Genomic DNA, 18349 nt, shown 5'->3' with positions numbered 1-18349 from the left:
AATTATTATATGCCACACAGACATTTTACCTCTAAAAATAATTGGACACATAGCAGCAGTAAGAAAGAAAAGATGCCAGGTGTTTATTTAAAATATTTCCTATTTTCCCAAACACCAAATGGTTCAGTTCTCTCAACCAGCCCGTTAATAAACCCATTAACTAAAAACATGGGTCTGAAAGGGCTTAGCTTGGCCGTATTTGATTATCAGATGTATAGAATATCTTTCCCTCTTAACCAAAACACTACATGGGCCTGAGAAAAGTCAGGAAGTGTGAATATTCCAGCCCAGCATGCGTCGGAATTGACGGCTCCTTTCCTGTGAGTGTTGAAACAGGTCCCGATTTCCATCCTAGCTCTGGAAAAGTTGTTTCTGTCAGGGCTGAAGGCACCGAGACCTTCTGGTCTCTGCTGGCTGGACGCCTCTTTAGGCTGACGGTAGCAGGTGCTCTCTTCTTCTAGGGAAGCGCAGCTGATTCAGCTACTCCCCACTCCAGGATCAGTAAAAACGTCTCTGTCCTCCCGTAACTTTTCTAAGTTTTTCTTCTCCTCATGCCTTCTTTATTGACTATATTAAAACTGATTACAATAAGCAGTATTCACTGACATGCAAGCATTATAATGCTTAAGTTAATTTTTAAAAATTATCTTTTTAAAAATCTCAGGCATAAAAGATAACCCCAGAGGTTGTGATTTCACTGCCTGGAGCCCATTAACCAGGTTTATACCTAATCTAGTCATACTAATCTAACTTCTGGATTTGTTTTTTGAGGTACTGGGACCAAGGACTGAACCCAGGACCTCATATGTAGGAAGCCGGCGCTCAACCACTGAGCCACATCAGCTCTCCTAAGTTGGTGTTTTCTTTTGGTTCCTTATTGTTTTTAGGAGGAACTAAGGACCGAACCCAGGACCTCCCATGTGGGAATCAGAGGCTCAACTGCTTGAGCTATATCCACTGTCCCTGGTTTTTTTTAATGCCTTTAAAAAAATTTTTTTTTATTTTTCTTCCCTTCCCCACCCTCCCCCTTGTCTGCTCTCTGTGTCCATTCACTGTGTGTTCTTCTGTATCTACTTGCATTCTTGTCAATGGCACCAGGAATCTGTGTCTCTTTTTGTTGCGTCATCTTGCTATGTCAGCTCTCCGTGTGTGCGGCACCACTCCTGGGCAGGCTGCACTTTTTTCATGCGGGCAGCTCTCCTTGTGGGAAGCACTCCTTGCACATGGGGCTCCACTATGCAGGGGAGACACCCCTGCGTGGGCCGGCACGCCTTGCACACATCAGCACTGTACGTGGGCCAGCTTACCACATGGATCAGGAGGCCCTGTGTTTGAACTCTGGACCTCCTATATGGTAGGCAGACACCCTATCAGTGGGGCCAAATCTGCTTCCCATAATGCCTTTCCTGATGAGCTAAATAAACAGTGCTCCTCAGACACTCTTAAAACAAGCTTTACACTTTTATTGAATCCCTTATTAGCTAATGAAGTGAATAAAACTTTTGACATGCATTCATTTTATCTTGTATGAGAGTCATGTTTTAACTTTTAAAATAAATTCTATTTTTTTTTTAAGATTTTATTTATTTATGTTTCACCACCGCCCTTGTTGTTTGTTCTTGCTGTTTACTCTCTGTTCACCTTCTTTTTAGTAGGCACTGGGAACCAAACCCAGGACCGCCCATGTGGGAGGGAGGTACCCAATCACTTGAGCCATCTCAGCTCCCTGCTTGCTGTGTCTCTCATTGTGTTTCCTCACTGTGTCTTTTCATTATGTCATCTCACTGCACCATCTTGTTGCATCAGCTTGCTGTGCCAGCCCACTGCATCAGCTCACTGTGTTGTTCACCTTCTTTAGGAGGCAATGGGAACCGAACCCAGAACCTCCCATATCGTAGGTGGGCACCCAACTGCCTGAGCCACATCCACTTCCCTAAACTTTATTTTTAAAGTTTTAGATTACAGAAGTATATATACTTACCTGGCAGGGGAGATACCATGATCACAAAGGTGGTTGTTCCAGGGCGAGGCTTAGCCATTGCACTCTGGATGTGCTGAGTCCTGTGATTTCCCCAAATGTGGGAAACTCAACTGCTTTAAAAAAAAAAATAAGAGAAGAAAATTTTAAAAAGAGAGAGAAAGAAAAGATTTTAAAAAAAGGAAAAAGAGGAAGTATAGGGATGGATGGATTGTATGCTTTATGAATATCTATCAATAAAATTGATTTTTTAAAAAATGATTTATTTCTCCCCTCCCCTCCATTCCCCCCATTGTCTGCTGTCTGTGTGCATTCACTGTATGTTCTTCTGTGTCTGCTTGTATTCTCATTAGGCAGCTCCAGACCGATCCTGGGACCTTCTGGAGTAGGAGAGAGGCAATTACTCTATTGCGCCACCTCAACTCCCTGTTCTGCTACGTCTTCTTATTTTCTCTCCTCTGTGTCTCTTGTTGCGTCATCTTGCTGCACCAGCTCTCCACGTTGGCCGGCACTCCTGTGCAGGGTGGCTTTTCCCCGTGGGCTGGCACTCCACAGGCAAGCTGGCACTCACCAGGAGGCCCTGGGCATCAAACCCTGGACCTCCTGTATAGTAGATGGGAGCACAATTGGTTGAATCGCATCCATTTCCCAATAAAATTGATTTTTAAAAATAGAAAGTATAAGGGATTCCCATATATCCTCTCCCTCCCCCTCATCTTCCCCTATAAATAACATCTTACATGAGTGTGACACATTTCTTACAACTGATGAACAAATATTGAAGCACTTTGCTAGCCAAGCTTTATAGTTTACATTATGGTTTACACTTTGCACTGTACAATTTTATAGGGTTTGATAAACTGTGTAATGGCCTGTATCCACCATTGCAATATCATGCAGAACAATTCCAATGCCCTAAAAATGCCCTCTGCTCCACCTATTCTCTGCTGCTACCCACCTGCCAGACCCTCTAGTAATAACTATCTTTATATCAATTTTGGAAGTTCTTCCATTACTATAATACTAATAAGCCTACTTTGGCCCATGGTTGCATTCCACCTTATGTGTGTTCATTCCTCAGTTTTGACTTTGGGATAATGTTGTCCACTCTGCTTCAGACTGGGAGCAGGCTTACATCTTATGGGGTAGATGGAAGGAACTGTCTTGCTTGCAATTGTAGATACGGTCTGTTTTCTTAGATGGGCATTGTCCATCGTCATCCTTTTGTTAGTTGTCCTGGGCAAGTTGGATGAACTGGAGAGTAGGTTTTAGCTGCAATTCTGCTGAGATTCAGGGCTTAACCAGCTTATGAATAAATAGAAGGTTTGTCTCTGGGGCATATATTTAATGGATATAGTGCTAATTATAGGTTCAAATAAAAGGGGTAGAAGAAAGGGGTAGGGAAATTATAAATGAGTCTAACTATTATATTGGGAAAACAGATCACCATATATTCCAGGATAAGGCCCACCAATGAGTGTTTAAACTTTTTGAAAATTATGTTTTGGCACAAGGAAGTCCAACCAGCTTATGCTATAGATTGGCTTTAACAACTTCTTTCTTCATAGACAGAACAAACTTCCATATTTCATAGCATGGCTTTCAAGTTTCTTCATGTTCTGATCCCATGTTCTGATGTCCTCTCTTCTGCAAATCTTCCCAGCCTCCTCTTTCTCACCCTATACCATTCCCACCTTGGGCAGTCAGATTCACCAAGATCCCCAAACTCATGATAAATTTAAATATTTTCCTACTCTTCTGGTGGGCATTTGACTTAGAGATCAATTCCCAGAGTGCACTCCATCTCCTGGCCACAGTGATTGCTTCACAGAAAGACATACGACCTAAGCTGGTTCAATCAGCATTGTTCCCAGGACATATCTGGAAATGATATCACAAAATTGCTCCTTCTTTCTTGCCAGATAGGGGCAAAACTATGCAGCCCTGGAATCTGGTGGCAGCTATCTTGGACTGGAAAAGGCTTCAGGATGAAGCCAATATTGCAGAAAGCATATGTAGCAGTTTGATATTAGTGATGAATTCCAAAAAGAAATACTGGATTATGTTTGTAAACTGATCTTTTCCTCTGGTCATATTAGATTATATTGGATTCATAGGTTTCCCTGATTAAGTAATCATGTAAACCTCTTGTGCCACCAATGGGTGGGGACTCACAGATAAAAGGCATGGCAAAGGACAGAGTTGAGGGTTTTTAATATTGGAATTTGATGCTGAAGCTGGAGCCCCAGGTGAGAGAGAGACAGAGCCATTTGCCTGATAGTCTACACCTGACCTTGTAGAGAGAGGCAAAGCCTAGAGAGCCTCAGAGTCTACAGCTGACCTTGTGAAGAAAAGAGAGGCGCTGAGCCCAGAGGAACCCAGAAGCCTGAACCCTCACAGATGTCAGCAGCCATCTTGCTCCAACACGTGGCAATAGACTTTGGTGAGGGAAGTAACTTATACTTTTGACCTGGTATCTGTAAGCTCCTATCCCAAATAAATATCCTTTATAAAAACCAACCAATTTCTGGTATTTTGCATCAGCAACCCTTTGGCTGACTAATACAGTATATCTGAGAATTGAAAAGAAACTGAGTCCTTAGTAATTTTCAGCTTTGGATCAAGCCTTAAGGAAGCTCTGCTTCTTGACTTTTCATTTCAGTGATCCAGTAGATTTAAAAAAAAAAAAAACCATTTAAGACTGTTTGGATCAGGTGTTCTATTATTTCGAGCCAGAAGCACCCTAGCTGATGAACGTATGGGTCACTTGTTTGCATATACACCAATGTTTCCTGAGTAATTTTGTATCTGCCTGATTTCTGCCCACAGAGAGACATCTTCACATTCTTAGTGCCTTGTTCAGTTTCTGGTACATAGTCAGTACTTAATAAATGTTACCTGAATTAGTTATAGGAAAACAATCTGGGGGCTATATTCTTGATATTTCTACAAGAAATGAAGTAAAAACCTATGCTCCCCACCTTCTGCAGACCTCAGTGTCTCCAAATTTCCAAGGCACTATTACCTTTTCTGGCATGCTTCCATGTTACATAGCACTCTGTGAATCTGTTCATGCTTATACCCTATTGCCTAGGCCCCTGACACTTCCTCTAGAAATTTCCAGGAAAAGCCTTCCTTAGTTAGCCAGGTTGGCAAATTGTAAAACTGTGGGCCTAATGGTTTCCTAAATAAACATACCCAAATTGTGTGTAAACAAGATGCACTTTGCCACTGACTACTTCCAAACTTAAGAATGAGTGTGGAAACTGCACTAAATATAGAGATGTACTCTAAAAGGTACTCTAAAGGTACAGGCAACCTCACTTCAAGGACTAGGCTGGAAAATCACACAGGAAAGAGATTTTCCAGGCAGATTCTGAAGGCCTAAGAATGAATTTTCTCAACCAGGCACAAATGCTGGGAAGTACTTTGGGATCATTTCTCTCAATATTCACAGTGTCTTCCTCTGACAAGTTATATTAGTCAGCCAAACAGGTGCTGATACAAAGTACAAGAAATATGTTGGCTTTTATAAAGGGTATATATTTGGGGTAAAATCTTACAGTTATAAAGCCAAAAGCATCAAACTCAAGGCTGCTTTCTCACCCAAGTCAGTTGCCGCATGTTGAAGCAAAATAATTGCAGGTCTACACCTGGTTTCTCCTTCTGGAGTTTTCTCTTCCTTTTGAGGCTCCATGGCCTCAGATTTTTCCCGACCTCAGCTGTAGCTGGCATAGGGCTTGTCACTCAGCTGCTCTGCTGCTCAGCTGCAAACTATCAGGCAAATGGCTCATCTCTCTTCCCAGGGCCACAGGATCAAAGTTCTCTCCTCTGTGGCATCTATGGAGTTCTCTCCCTTCCTGTGTGTTTTCTTCAGTGTCTGTTTATATCAGCCCACCAAGGGGGCGGGGACTCAACCCTGAGTCCCACCCTACTGATGTGGTCTATAAAAGCCCTAATCTTAACATAATTTAATCAAAGACATCTCAGCTGAATCTAATACAATCAAAGGGGAACAGACCAGAGGAAATGACCAGTTTACAAACATAATCCTTCTTTTCAGAATTCATAAATAATACCAAACTGCTACACAAGTCTACTTATCCCACTTCAATAACCAGGTTTGGACAACCATTCCAAATTTATTTTTCATACTTGTATCTGTCTTGTGTGATGAATGAGCACTCAGGGAAGCAGATGTGGCTCAAGTGATTGGTTTCCCACTTACCACATGGGAGGTCCATGGTTCGGTTCTGTTGCCTTCTAAAGAAGACGCCAACTGGTGCAATGCGCAGGCACAGCAAGGTGACACAACAAGGGACACAAGAGGAAAAATATAATGAGAGACATAACAAAGCAGGGAATGGAGGTGGCTTAAGCATTTAGGCACCCCCCTCTCACATCAGAGGTCCCAGGTTCAGTTCCTGGTGCTTCCTAAAGAAACAAAGAAGACAAACAGGCACAGCAAGTGCAAACAATGAGGGGATGGGAAGGGATAAAGAAATAAGATTTAAAGTCTTTAAAAAGAAAAGAAAAGAATGAGAACTCAAAATATCTTGGGAAAAATAACTTTGGACAATTATTTTGTGCTTAAGGTATTTGTCTGCATTGACAGTGGCAAGAAAAAAAAACTTCCTTTTAACTGGTTCAAATAGATATGGGCTGAAGAGGTTTTGATAAATTAAAATAGAAATTCAGTAAGTTCTTAAACACCAAGCAAGGAAATATTGTGCTTAAATCCTAAATGTTATTGGTATTGACTTTAAAAATGTTGAATGACATCAAAGTAGGCCACTCTGGTGCCATATTTCAGACGTGATTTACTGTAGTATAAATTTCCCAACTTGGAAAAAGCATTGCTAAGAATTACAAATAGGGAAACGGACTTTGGCCCAGTGGTTAGGGCGTCCGTCTACCATATGGGAGGTCCGCGGTTCAAACCCCGGGCCTCCTTGACCCGTGTGGAGCTGGCCATGCGCAGCGCTGATGTGCGCAAGGAGTGCCGTGCCACGCAAGGGTGTCCCCCGCGTGGGGGAGCCCCACGCGCAAGGAGTGCGCCCGTGAGGAAAGCCGCCCAGCGTGAAAAGAAAGTGCAGCCTGCCCAGGAATGGCGCCGCCCACACTTCCCGTGCCGCTGACGACAACAGAAGCGGACAAAGAAACAAGACGCAGCAAATAGACACCAAGAACAGACAACCGGGGGGGGGGGGGGGGGGGGGCAGAATTAAATAAATAAATCTTAAAGAAAAAAAAGAATTACAAATAATTTACTATATCTCCATGTTAAAAATAAAGCAAAATAGCTAGTATATACCTATTTTTATGCCATAGGCCAGAAACCTCCACCCTACCAATCACCTGGATCACTTAGGAGGGTGGTGTTAGCATTCAAACATGAAACACCCTTAATCCCCATATTTCTTTTTCTCTCCCGTGATTCGTGAAACATCCAAAGGTAAAAATAACAAGGAGGTATGTGAGGCAGTCACCCACACAAGGAAGCATAATTTACGGTTTGTGTCTTAGAGATTTGTTCACTGGCTGGCTAACACTTCTTTCTTTCACTGACTTGGTACCTGATGCTATCACAAGCATGTAATTTTAAGCTCATAGTGTTCCCAGTAGAGGTGTAGTTATGGGTATACAACAGATGGATACCAGTAATTTTAACAATAATAATCTGTCCTACAGGGTCTTTGTGAACTTTAATTTGAAAAAGTGAGCCTGAAATAGTTCACATCTTTGGGGCATATGGCTATGTCCACATTTCAATGAAGATTTTCTGCCCCCAAACTGAAAATGTTTTAAGGACGCAAGATTAACACTATTATGTAACAGAGGGCAGGTATTATCTCCATATTACTTAAGATGGTCCCATTTTTCTTTAGGTAACATAGTGAACAAATCCTCAAAAAAGATTAATGATAGGTAGTGTATTAGTCAGCCAAAGAGATGCTGAGGCTAAGTACCAGAAATTTGTTGGTTTTTATAAAGGGTACTTATTTGGAGTAAAAGCTTACAATTACAAGGTCCTAAGGAGTTCAACTCAAGGTACCATAAGAGGTATTTTCTCACCTAAGTCAGTTTGAAGTAAAATGGCAGGCCTGGTCTCTCCTTCCTTCTTCCTCTTAAGGCTCTGTGGGCCCAGCTTCTTCTGCTCTCAGCTGTAGGCTGGCATAGGGTTTGTTTCTTTCCAGGCTTCCTCAGCTCAGCTGCTCTGTTCTCTTCAGCTGCAAACTATCAGGCACATGGTTCAGCTCTCTCTGGGATCCCAGGATCAAAGTTCTCGCCTCTTCCCTGTCTATGGAGCTCTCTCTTCTGTGTATCTTCTTCTGTGTATCTTCTTCTGTGTTCTCCTTGATTAAATGTCCATTTATACAGCCCAAAGGGGAGGGGACTCAACCATGAGCCAAGCCCTATTGACATGGTTGAATCAAAGGCCCTGAATTATTTAATTAGGTAAACTTAAAACCTCTGAGTTTAAATGAATCAAAGGGTATCATACTCAGAGGAAGAAATGAGTTTACAAAGATAATCTATATCTCTTTTTGGAATCCATAAATATCAAACAGCCACAGGTAGACAGGTAGGTAGGTAGGTAGATAGATGGAATTTGCCAAGGCAAGTGTGACATGCAAAGTTGGTGGATGTCTTAGTTTTCCAAGCTGCTATGACAAATACCATATAATGGTTAAGCTTAAACAGTGGGAATTTATTTTCTCATGGTTTTAGGCTGGAAGGCTGGCTTCCTCCCGGGGTCTGTAGTGTTCGGGCTGGCTTATAAATGTTACATAGAATATATAGGGGATTTCCCTATGCCCCACTCCTCCCACATTTTCCCACATTAGCAACATCTTTCATTAGTGTGGTACATTCATTGCAATTGATAAACACATTTTGGAGCATTGCCACTAAGCATGGATTATAATTTACACACTCTCTCACTCAATTCTGTAGGTTATGGCAAGATATATAATGACCTGTATCTGTCATTGTAATGTCATTCAGGACGATTCCCAAGTCCTGAAAATGCCCCTGTATTATACCTGTTTTTCCCTCTCCCTAACCCCAGAACCTCCAGTGGCTACTACCTCCACATCAATGATATTTCTTCCACTGCTAGAATCACAATGTCTATAGTAGAATACTAGTAAGTCTGCTTTAGTCCATAGTTCATCCCCCAATCCTGAGGATTCTGGGATGGTGATGCCCACTCCACCTTTAATCAAGGGGGGGTGGGCCTTGATTCCATATGGCCGATGGATGGAGCTCTCTTGCTTGTGTAGACACTCTTGGTTCCTTGGTATGTTGGTTATCCACCTTCTCCTCCTTGTTAGTTATCTTGGGTGAGTCTAATGACCTGTAGAGTAGATGTTGCAACTCCGTTGAGATACAGGGCCCAGCTGGCACATGGACAGCCCAAAGATTTAAGTCTCTTGGACATACACTATCATTGTTAGTACTAATTATAGGCTCAAATAGAAGGACAGAAGTGCCATGTGGAGAGAAACCACAACTGAGTCCCACTCTGTCCCAGTGGAGAGCATACATTCCAACATAGGGCCCAATGACAAGGGACCAAATTACTGAGCTATCTGCCCTCACTATAGTGCCTAGATGTCTCCAGAGCCCTTCAAGAGATCCTATTTACAATGGGTTCACCCAGAAGAATGGGATTAAGAATATGTTTTTTTCCTGGAGTACATAATTCAACCTACCATGGTGGATCTGAATATCTGGGTGGGGGGTATATTCACATTCTCTATATAGGGTTTGTATTATTTTTGTAACTGTCCTGTAAGTTTGAAATTATTTCAAAATAAAGAAATTTTCCCTGAAAGGTTAAAAATCACATTAGGCTCTTCCATGTGGGTCACAGAACACAAATTTGCAACGCTTAATGACATCGTGAGAATTGTTCAATGAAATGGAATTTCTGAGCAGAGAAGTCTGGGCTACCATCTTTCTTTGTAAATGTATTAGTCAGTGAACAAATACATTTTGGTTATTTACTACATTCAAGGATTAGAAGTGTAGAGGGGGACTGAGAAGTATAAGGTGTGTTTCCTATCTTGAGTTGCTTATAGTTTAATTGAAGATAAAATGGTATATTATAAAAAGCCTCATCTTCATTCTTCAAGTGTCAGCTCAAGACTTCCTATCGTGACCTACCTCTGGTAATCTTTCTCTGGAAGAGTTAATCATTCCTTCTTCTGGACTTTCCAGTACTTTGATTCTTATATTTAATTATTTCTACAGGTTTACTCTTCCCCACAGGTATCTTTGTCATTGTGTGGCAATTTGAAACTTTTGTGGACCCCAGAAAATACTGTTCTTAAAGTTAATCCATTTCTGTGCGTGTAAACTTATTGTAGGTGGGACCTTTTGATCACATTACTTCAATTAAGGGCCTCTGATTAGATTGTGTGACCCAGGGTGGGTCTTAATCCTCTTACTGGAATCCTTTAAAAATGGAAGAATAAAAACCTACAGACACAGAAAAAGCTGCTGAGACAGAGAGGAACCCAGAAGCTGGGAGAAATCCACTTTAGCCAGAAGCTGAAAGCAACGAGGCTCGGAGGAGAGGGGAAAGATGAGTGGATGCCTGCCACGTGCCTGATGGCCCACGGCTGCAGCCAGGGAGAAAGTAACGAAGCTTGGTAGAGCAGGCAGAGACTGGCAGGTGCCACCACTGTGCCCTGCCATGTGCCTGATTATCCATAGCTGCAGCTCAGATCCTCAGAAAGGATCTCCTGATGAGGCCTTGATTTGGACACATTTATGGCCTCAAAAGTGTAAGCTTTTAACCTACGTACCCATTGTAAAAGCCAACCCATTACTGGTATAGTGCTCCAAGCAACTTTTAGGAAACAAACAGTTTTCATGGAGGGTTTGAGTCTGTGGCCCTGTGCTTTAGAGCAATTAAACTCAATTAAGGAACTTAAACTTAGAATAAGTAGTTGTTTTTTTCCACAAATACAATTGTTCCTAAATTGTACAATGAGATAAAATGTCAATATTTTATGTTGTTTCACCAAGGGTACCAGGAACCTCTAGTAAAACATGTTGCCTACTATGATGCAACATAGGCTAAATAAACAATGAACAAAAAAGTCAGTACACTAGAATAACTGAGAACATTCTGGAATGTAACATGAACAATTCAAGAGGCAGAATGAATGCTCTCTCTAGTTGATATGGTCAGTGAAACTTTCCCTGGTGGAAACATTTAAGAGCAGAACCATCCTTTCTTTCTTGTACATGGTTTTGTTTTCACTGGAGTGAATAATTTTATTTTATCATATGTTAAATTTTCCAAATGTCTGCCACTGTTATCCCAACTCTCCCTTAGTTGAGTAAATCCACTCAATGTATTTGGACTCATTGGCCATTGTATAGTTTCACTGTCTTAAAAAAATCTTTCTGGGAACCTTCTGACCTAGTCATAACTGAACTGGTTGCTCTCCAGATTTGTTGCATAGCTGTAGTCCTGAGATAAATTTTTCATCATTATCTTGGTGATTTCCTTTACTCTCCTCTGCACCGAATTCCCTGTTTCCTTAATCTCCTACTTTCTTCTTTCTCAGATTACTTCCTTGTTTTGAGGAGCATATCCTATGGTAGCTTCCTGAGTAAGGGTTCATGGGAAGTAAAATGGGATCTGGTGTTCTTTTAAAAAATAGCTTTACTGAGATATAACTGACTTACAAATATTGCACACATATATAGTTGTGAAGCCATCACCACACGGAGGTAATAAACAATCATCACCCCAAAAAAGTTCTCCAGCTCCTTGCTAATCCCTCCCTCTTCTACCTTCCTGCACCTCTCCCCAACCCGAAATAGCCTTTCTGTCACTATAGATTAACTTGAATCTCCTCATCCTCAGAAGCCTGGCTAGAATTACTAGGAAGGAGGGTAACCAACTATAAGGAGGACATCATAAGCCTGGAGCTGCTGAAGGCTCTCTTCTTATAGAAACTACCTGAAAAATATATAGAACTACATCAGATTAAGTCAATTAAGGAATGCAGTCTATGGTAGCTAGCCTCCAACATAGTTGCCCAGACAGCTTCTGAGATGGTGCCCAATAATTCTTGCCTCTTAGTAGTCACATCTTGTGTAGGTTCCTCCCACCTTTAATAGGGCTGACCTATGTAGTCAATAGGATATTGTAGAAATGATGGAATTTCACTTCCAAATCTAGGTCATAAAAGACATTGAAGTTTCCACTTGCCCTTTCTTGGAATCCTTGCTCTGGGGGAAGCCAACTATATGTCACAAGGACCCACCAGCAGCCCTTGGAAAGTTTCATGTAGGGTGGAACTGAGGCCTCCCACCAATATGTGATTGAACTACTCTCCAGCCCCAGCCAAACCTTCAACCATCATAGCCCCAGCTATGCAAACTCATGAGAGACCTTGGGCCAGAACCACTCCGTGATGCTTAAATTCCTCATGCACAGAAACTGTGTGAGGTAATAAGGCCGCTAAGTTTTCAGATAAGTTGGTATGTACCAATAGATAACTACTATGCAGTCTAGTACAGCTCACTCAGATTCACCCAAACTTAACATTTTTCCTGACTCTTCCTATTTTTGTTTTTCTGGTGGGTCAGCCCCTTATGAACCAAGATTCTTTGAGTCATTTGCTTCCCTTAATAATTTACCATACTTCTAACAGTTCTGTTGCCTGAGGACTCTTGAGCCTGGGGATATACAATTCTTAGGTTAATTCCTCAGAGCCACTAGCCCTCTGACACTGTAGTCCCTGAATTATTTCCAGCCTTTTGTATACAAATTTTCTTTTCTCCCTATCCAGTTTCTCTATTTTCAAACAGTTCTGTTCTTGTATTACACTTTTCTTATATTCTCCATTCTTTTTGTTCTAACCACCACTATCTCTCTCTTTTCTAATGATAACATCTTCCAAATACATCCTTCCATAAATGCGCCCTACTTTTCCACAACACTGGTGGCTTTGAATACACTGTTGGTTACGTTCATCTACCCACTCATTCATTCAATAAATACTTCTTGTGTTCCTATGACATGCCAGGCACTATGCTAGGTGCTAGAGGCTCTCTGTAACATCCTTGCCTCAACATACCCTTTCTCTATGTGAACTTTGTTAATTTAAAACAAAAGCTAATACACAACTCAATTATATTTCAGGTATGCTGGTTTGGCCAGGCTGGGAATATGCCCAATCCACACTTACATTTATCAGAGAGAGTAGTAGGTGGTGATGGTGGCTTGGGGATATTGAGTATTTAGAGATAGGTGAAGGAGGAAAATAAGCTATTAGGAGAAGAGGTAGAAGCAAATACAAGACTGATCTCCTCCACAGCTTTGCTACAGCTGGCCAGCATGACAAGTTAGTTTTAGCCTGAGGTCTGAAAATAAACAAAGCCTCCCAGATGAACTTAAGACTAAAATAAATACATAATTGAATAATTTTTTAAAAAATTCCCTGTGTAAAGTCTTACATTTGCTGGCCTGCCAATGTCCACATCCTTGCCAGCTTTAGATTTTTGTTGCTGATAAATGTAGTCGTAGTTGCTAAAATAATTTACAGATTTTTATACCTATCAATTTTTAAAAATTCCCTTCATTTGTAAAAAAAAATAGGATACGCTGTGGGAAGTCTCATGAATTGATTTTGGAGTATTATCAGGCTTTGTGGTTTAACATCTATCTCCAGTTACCTTGGTGGTCAGTGAGTTTATCCTCTAAAGCAGATTGATTCATTCTAGAAGATGAGATAATGAGATAAAGTCAGGATAGAAATATTTCACTGTTTGGAAGACTTGCATTCCAATGTGGATATTAAACTAATTTGCTTATCTTAATCCCATCTTTGGTTGACCTGATTTCAAAATGGTGATGTATTCAGGAATTCCAGACCTCCAATAGAAGAGGATGCTTCAGAGACTTGGGTTTTTTGTTTTGTTTTTCCTTCAGAAGATTCTTTTATTAAAACTGGGTGACATCAGTAAGGGGACTGGACACATTTTGGTCCATGAAAAACAACAATACTCAGTTAATAAAAACAGTTCTCTTCAACAGGGACACTGTTTAGGGGTACTGAGCTTCATTCTCATGGTTCCAGCCAGAACCCAGGTGGGGGAGAATCTTCCAAAGGAGGGGTAGGAAAATGGCAGGTAGGGACAGAGCAGACTGGGATTCCTTGCCTGCACACACAAAAATCCCACTATAATAAGTAACACTTTTATAGAAATCTCTTGTATACAGAGTCCCAAATGAAAGCATCAACTCATTTATTTATTTTAATTACGTTTGAAAAAGAATCACCGCATCAACAGAAAAATTTCCTTGATTATTATTCAGAAGTTACCTCCACATTCTCTAATTCGGTAGCAGCAAGTTTATTTATTTAATTAAATAAGCTAAAATCAACTTTTTAATCACTCCTGTTTTGAAATGATTCCTTTTGGAGGTATGGGTGTCCCTGGAAATAATAGTTAAGGAGATAATTTTTTTAAAAAACATTCTGAACTTCTGTTCTCCACAACCATCCACCATCCTTGCTATGTCTGACCTCTGTTATCTCAACTGGGGCCTTTTAACCATTCTATGAGGCCTGATGTCACAGACACCCATCAATTTTAGTCCTTTTCAACATTTGGGAAATGTCCTGCCTGAACCCACCTCCCCCTGTGGAAGGTGAAGACTCCAAGTGCTTGCCTCCCTTGCAGCTAGGAAAAGGCTATACCTACTACCCAGGAGTACAGCAGAGACCTTCAGCTGTGGGGGTGACAGGAGACAGTCCTGGGCTGATGGACAACAAGCCCAGCCTCTCTTTAGCAGTGGCAGTGATGTGGGCTATGGGTGGAAGGCTCTTTGTCTCTTCAGAGATAACGTAAGCTGAAGGCTGTGGGTGTGGAACGGTAAGAGGCTGCAGTCCTGCCCTTAGGGACAGTGGCAGCGGCTCCAGTCCCAGGAAATGTTTAACAATGCAAGGGCTATAAACTTTAAGTATTTAGGGGAAATGCAAAAAGTAAATATGCTAAAAGCTTATCTAGAATGTCTGGAGTCCATGCTAAAAGCTTACCTAAGATGTGGAAGAGATATATGCTAATTGAAGCCTATTGAGAACTGAAACAAAGGGACCATTTGGCCTTTCCTCTCTGTATAAAAGACGTTTGAAAATCTTGTTCGGGGCTCGGGATTCAAACAGAAAGCTCCCAAGTCCGGCCGGCCGTCAATAAACCATTTTTCCTTCTCAAAATCATTCCTGACTCCTGGCCTCTCTATACTCAAATAATTGAACTTCTCTTAAATTCCACAACAGCAGCACTGACATTCTCATGGGACAGCTCCACAGGGCAATTGTGAATGTGGTCCTGCCTGTGTAGCTTCCCTGCACAGCTCTGCAGATACCCTGACTCCCTCACGAGCCCCTTGCCATGTCTTGTCAACAAACTCTTTCCTTGCTTGAAGCAGCTAGAGTCAGATTCTGTTGCTTACAATAAGAACCCTGACATATTTCCCTTATTTTGTGTTCTAGACTTCTCTCTTATTTCTATTCCTTTTCAGGACACCATCATTTCCCCACCCACTGTACCAAAGCTTTTGAGTTTCACTCTCAACAGTCAAACACCATGTCATGTCATAGCCCTTTGTTCAGCCAGCAAATATTCCTGAAGCACACTCTATAGATTAGGCGATGTGCTAGTATCTGGAGAAAATGAGTCGCACTTGGTCCTAGACCCAAATAGATCGCAGTCTAGTGTCTGTAAGTCAAGCACTGAAATATACAACGTATGGTGAATCATAAAAGAGGAGGAGAGTCACATATTAAGTCAATCCCCTTGTTCTCATTCTAACTATGGAGGGACTTTCAATTTGCTTGTACTATTGCAAAGGCTTCCCAATTCACTTCTCCTCCAAGTGCTATCTAAGGACTGGCAACTCAAGCATCACTTAGGAGTTTGCTAGAAAAGCACATCCTCAGGCCCTCCCTCAGGCCTACTCAATCAGATTCTCTGTGGCTGGCTGCTGGGAATTTCTCTTCACAAGCTCTCCAGGAGATTCATTTGCACCCCTCAGTTTGCCTGATTTGTAGCAAAATCCCCTGCTCCATTCCTCATATTGTTGGTTTGTGTCCTCTCTTTTTATCTTCGCCAGTAGTAGTGGGTTTAATTGTGGCCCCCCCAAAGATATGTCACCTTGGAGCTCTTTTAAGAGAAGGGAGAACGAGACTTGAGACACACAGAGACCCAGAAAAAAAGGTGACATGAAGCTGGAGACAAAGATTGCAGTGGCGCATCTACAAAACAAGGAAGGCCAAGGATGGTCAGCCACCACCAGAAGCTCGGAGAGGCAAGGACGGATTCTCTCTCAGAGACTCCAGAAGGAGCCAACCCTGCCAACACTTTGATTTTGGATTTCTGATCCCCTGAACTGTGGGACAATAAATTTCCATTGTTTTAAGCCCCCCAGTCTATGGTCCTTTTTACAGTGGCCCTAGGAACTTCATTAGTAAGTCTTTTAGAAGTTGGTCAATTCTATTGATTTTTTTCTCAAGGAACCAGCTTTTTATTGATTTTCTCTATTGTCCTTATGCTTTCACTTTCACTGATTTTTGCTTCATTATTTTCTTCCTTTGCCTGGCTTTGGGTTTATTTTGCACTTCTTTTTCTAGACTCAAGGTAGTAACTTAAGTTATTGATTTGAGTCATTTGCTCTTTCCTACTGCAGATATTCAGTGCTCTAACTTTCCCTCTTATCATTGTTTAAGCTGCACCCCACAAATTCTGATATATTTTCATTTTCATTTAGTTCTAATTTTAAAAAAAAAATTCTTTAGAGACTGCCTCTTTGAGCCATGCATTAGTTAGTAGTGTGTTCTTTAATTTTCAAGTGTTAAGAGATTTTCCTATTGTCTTTCAGTCACTTGTTTCTAGTTTGATTCCACTATTAACAGAAAATGTACTCTGTGTGATTTCAATCTTTTAACTTTGCTGAAATTTGTTGACTGGCACAGGATATGGTCCATCTTGGTGAATATTTCACAAACACTTGAAAAAAATGTGAACTCTGTTATTGGTAGAATGTTCTATATATGCCAATTAGATCCTGTTGATTGATGGTGTCAAGTTCTTCTACATCCTTGTTGTTTTCTTCTAGTAGTTTTATTTAGTTGCTGAAAGTGGGGTGTTGAAGCCCTCCACTATAATTGTTGTGTTATGAGCAGTGATTTTTTATTTGCCAGGGGAAGGTCTTGGGAAGAATGGCATTACTCCATCTTGGAGAACTAGAAGTCCTATCACTGCTTTTAGAACTTTTCAAAGACATAGATTCTTTCTGCTTCTTTGTAACCTGAAACTTAGCTAGCATAATGTCTGCCTCATAGTAAATGGGTAATAAATGTTGGTTTGGTATTTGTTGAGCAAACAAATTTGAGCTGGATGCTGAGAGCATGTATAAGGTATTTGTCTCTACCCTCAGAGGAAACATAACTGAAAATTAAATGTGAACTTTATAAAGTAGTTTAGTTTAGTGGGTATTAGTATAGCTATTTGGAATCTGATGGTCTTGGGTATGACTCTAAGCTCCATTAATTTATTAGCTGTATGATCTCAGCAAAGTCACTTAACTTCTGTGAATCTAGATTTTCCTCATTTAAAAAACCGGGTACTGATTAGAGCCACCCTTTAAGGTTTTTTGAGGTTAAAAAACATATGAGAAGTACTGTGCTCTGTGCTTGAGATATAGGTAGGTAGCCCTCAATAACTGGTAGCCTTAGTAACACAATAAGGCAGCACTACAACATAGTAATGACAATTAAATAATATAGTAAACAAAGTACAATAGGAATGAACACAGAAAACTGAAGTTGTAAGGAAAGGCTTTATGGAGGAAGTGGGACTTGACCTGGCCCTTAAGAAAAGAGCAATGGTTAAACAAGTCTTAGGGTGGGAGTGGATGAGGGTAGCTATGGAATCCTAATCAGACAAGACAAAATGAGCTATGGTTTGGAGTCTGCAATGTGCATGCAGGCTTGAAAAACAAAAAGATTATTTGAATGGTCCAAAAGGTCTTGTATAGAAATAATAGCAATAGGATAGACTAGATGTCCTGAAAATTCCTCCCCTACCAAAACCCTGAACATGCTGGGTATATATTTTAAACTGTTTTTGTTGTAAAGGCGAGTTGTCAAAAAGTAAGGGGACTATTCCAATTCTAAAAAGGAATCATAGGCATGGATTCAGTGAATTGTTGAGTACTGAAGCTTTGTTATTGCTCTGTGGGCCTTTGTCAATCCCTGCTTGCCTGGGGCATTAGTTTTAAAGGACTCCACAAAGGTGACAGTGGACAAGAGAAAGATTGGAGACCCCCAAATAAAC

The 18349-nt window shown here is 41.0% G+C and overlaps 1 pseudogene; it reads left to right on the top strand.

Moving 5' to 3' along the window:
* Positions 1 to 1973: 1973 nt before the first annotated feature.
* On the top strand, positions 1974 to 2101 carry LOC111767207 (U1 spliceosomal RNA; annotated as a pseudogene).
* The last annotated feature ends 16248 nt before the right edge of the window (positions 2102 to 18349 follow it).

Source organism: Dasypus novemcinctus, chromosome 8 (assembly GCF_030445035.2).
Source record: "Dasypus novemcinctus isolate mDasNov1 chromosome 8, mDasNov1.1.hap2, whole genome shotgun sequence".
In the NCBI taxonomy this organism is placed as follows: domain Eukaryota; kingdom Metazoa; phylum Chordata; class Mammalia; order Cingulata; family Dasypodidae; genus Dasypus; species Dasypus novemcinctus.
This window is presented reverse-complemented; position numbering and strand designations above follow the sequence as displayed.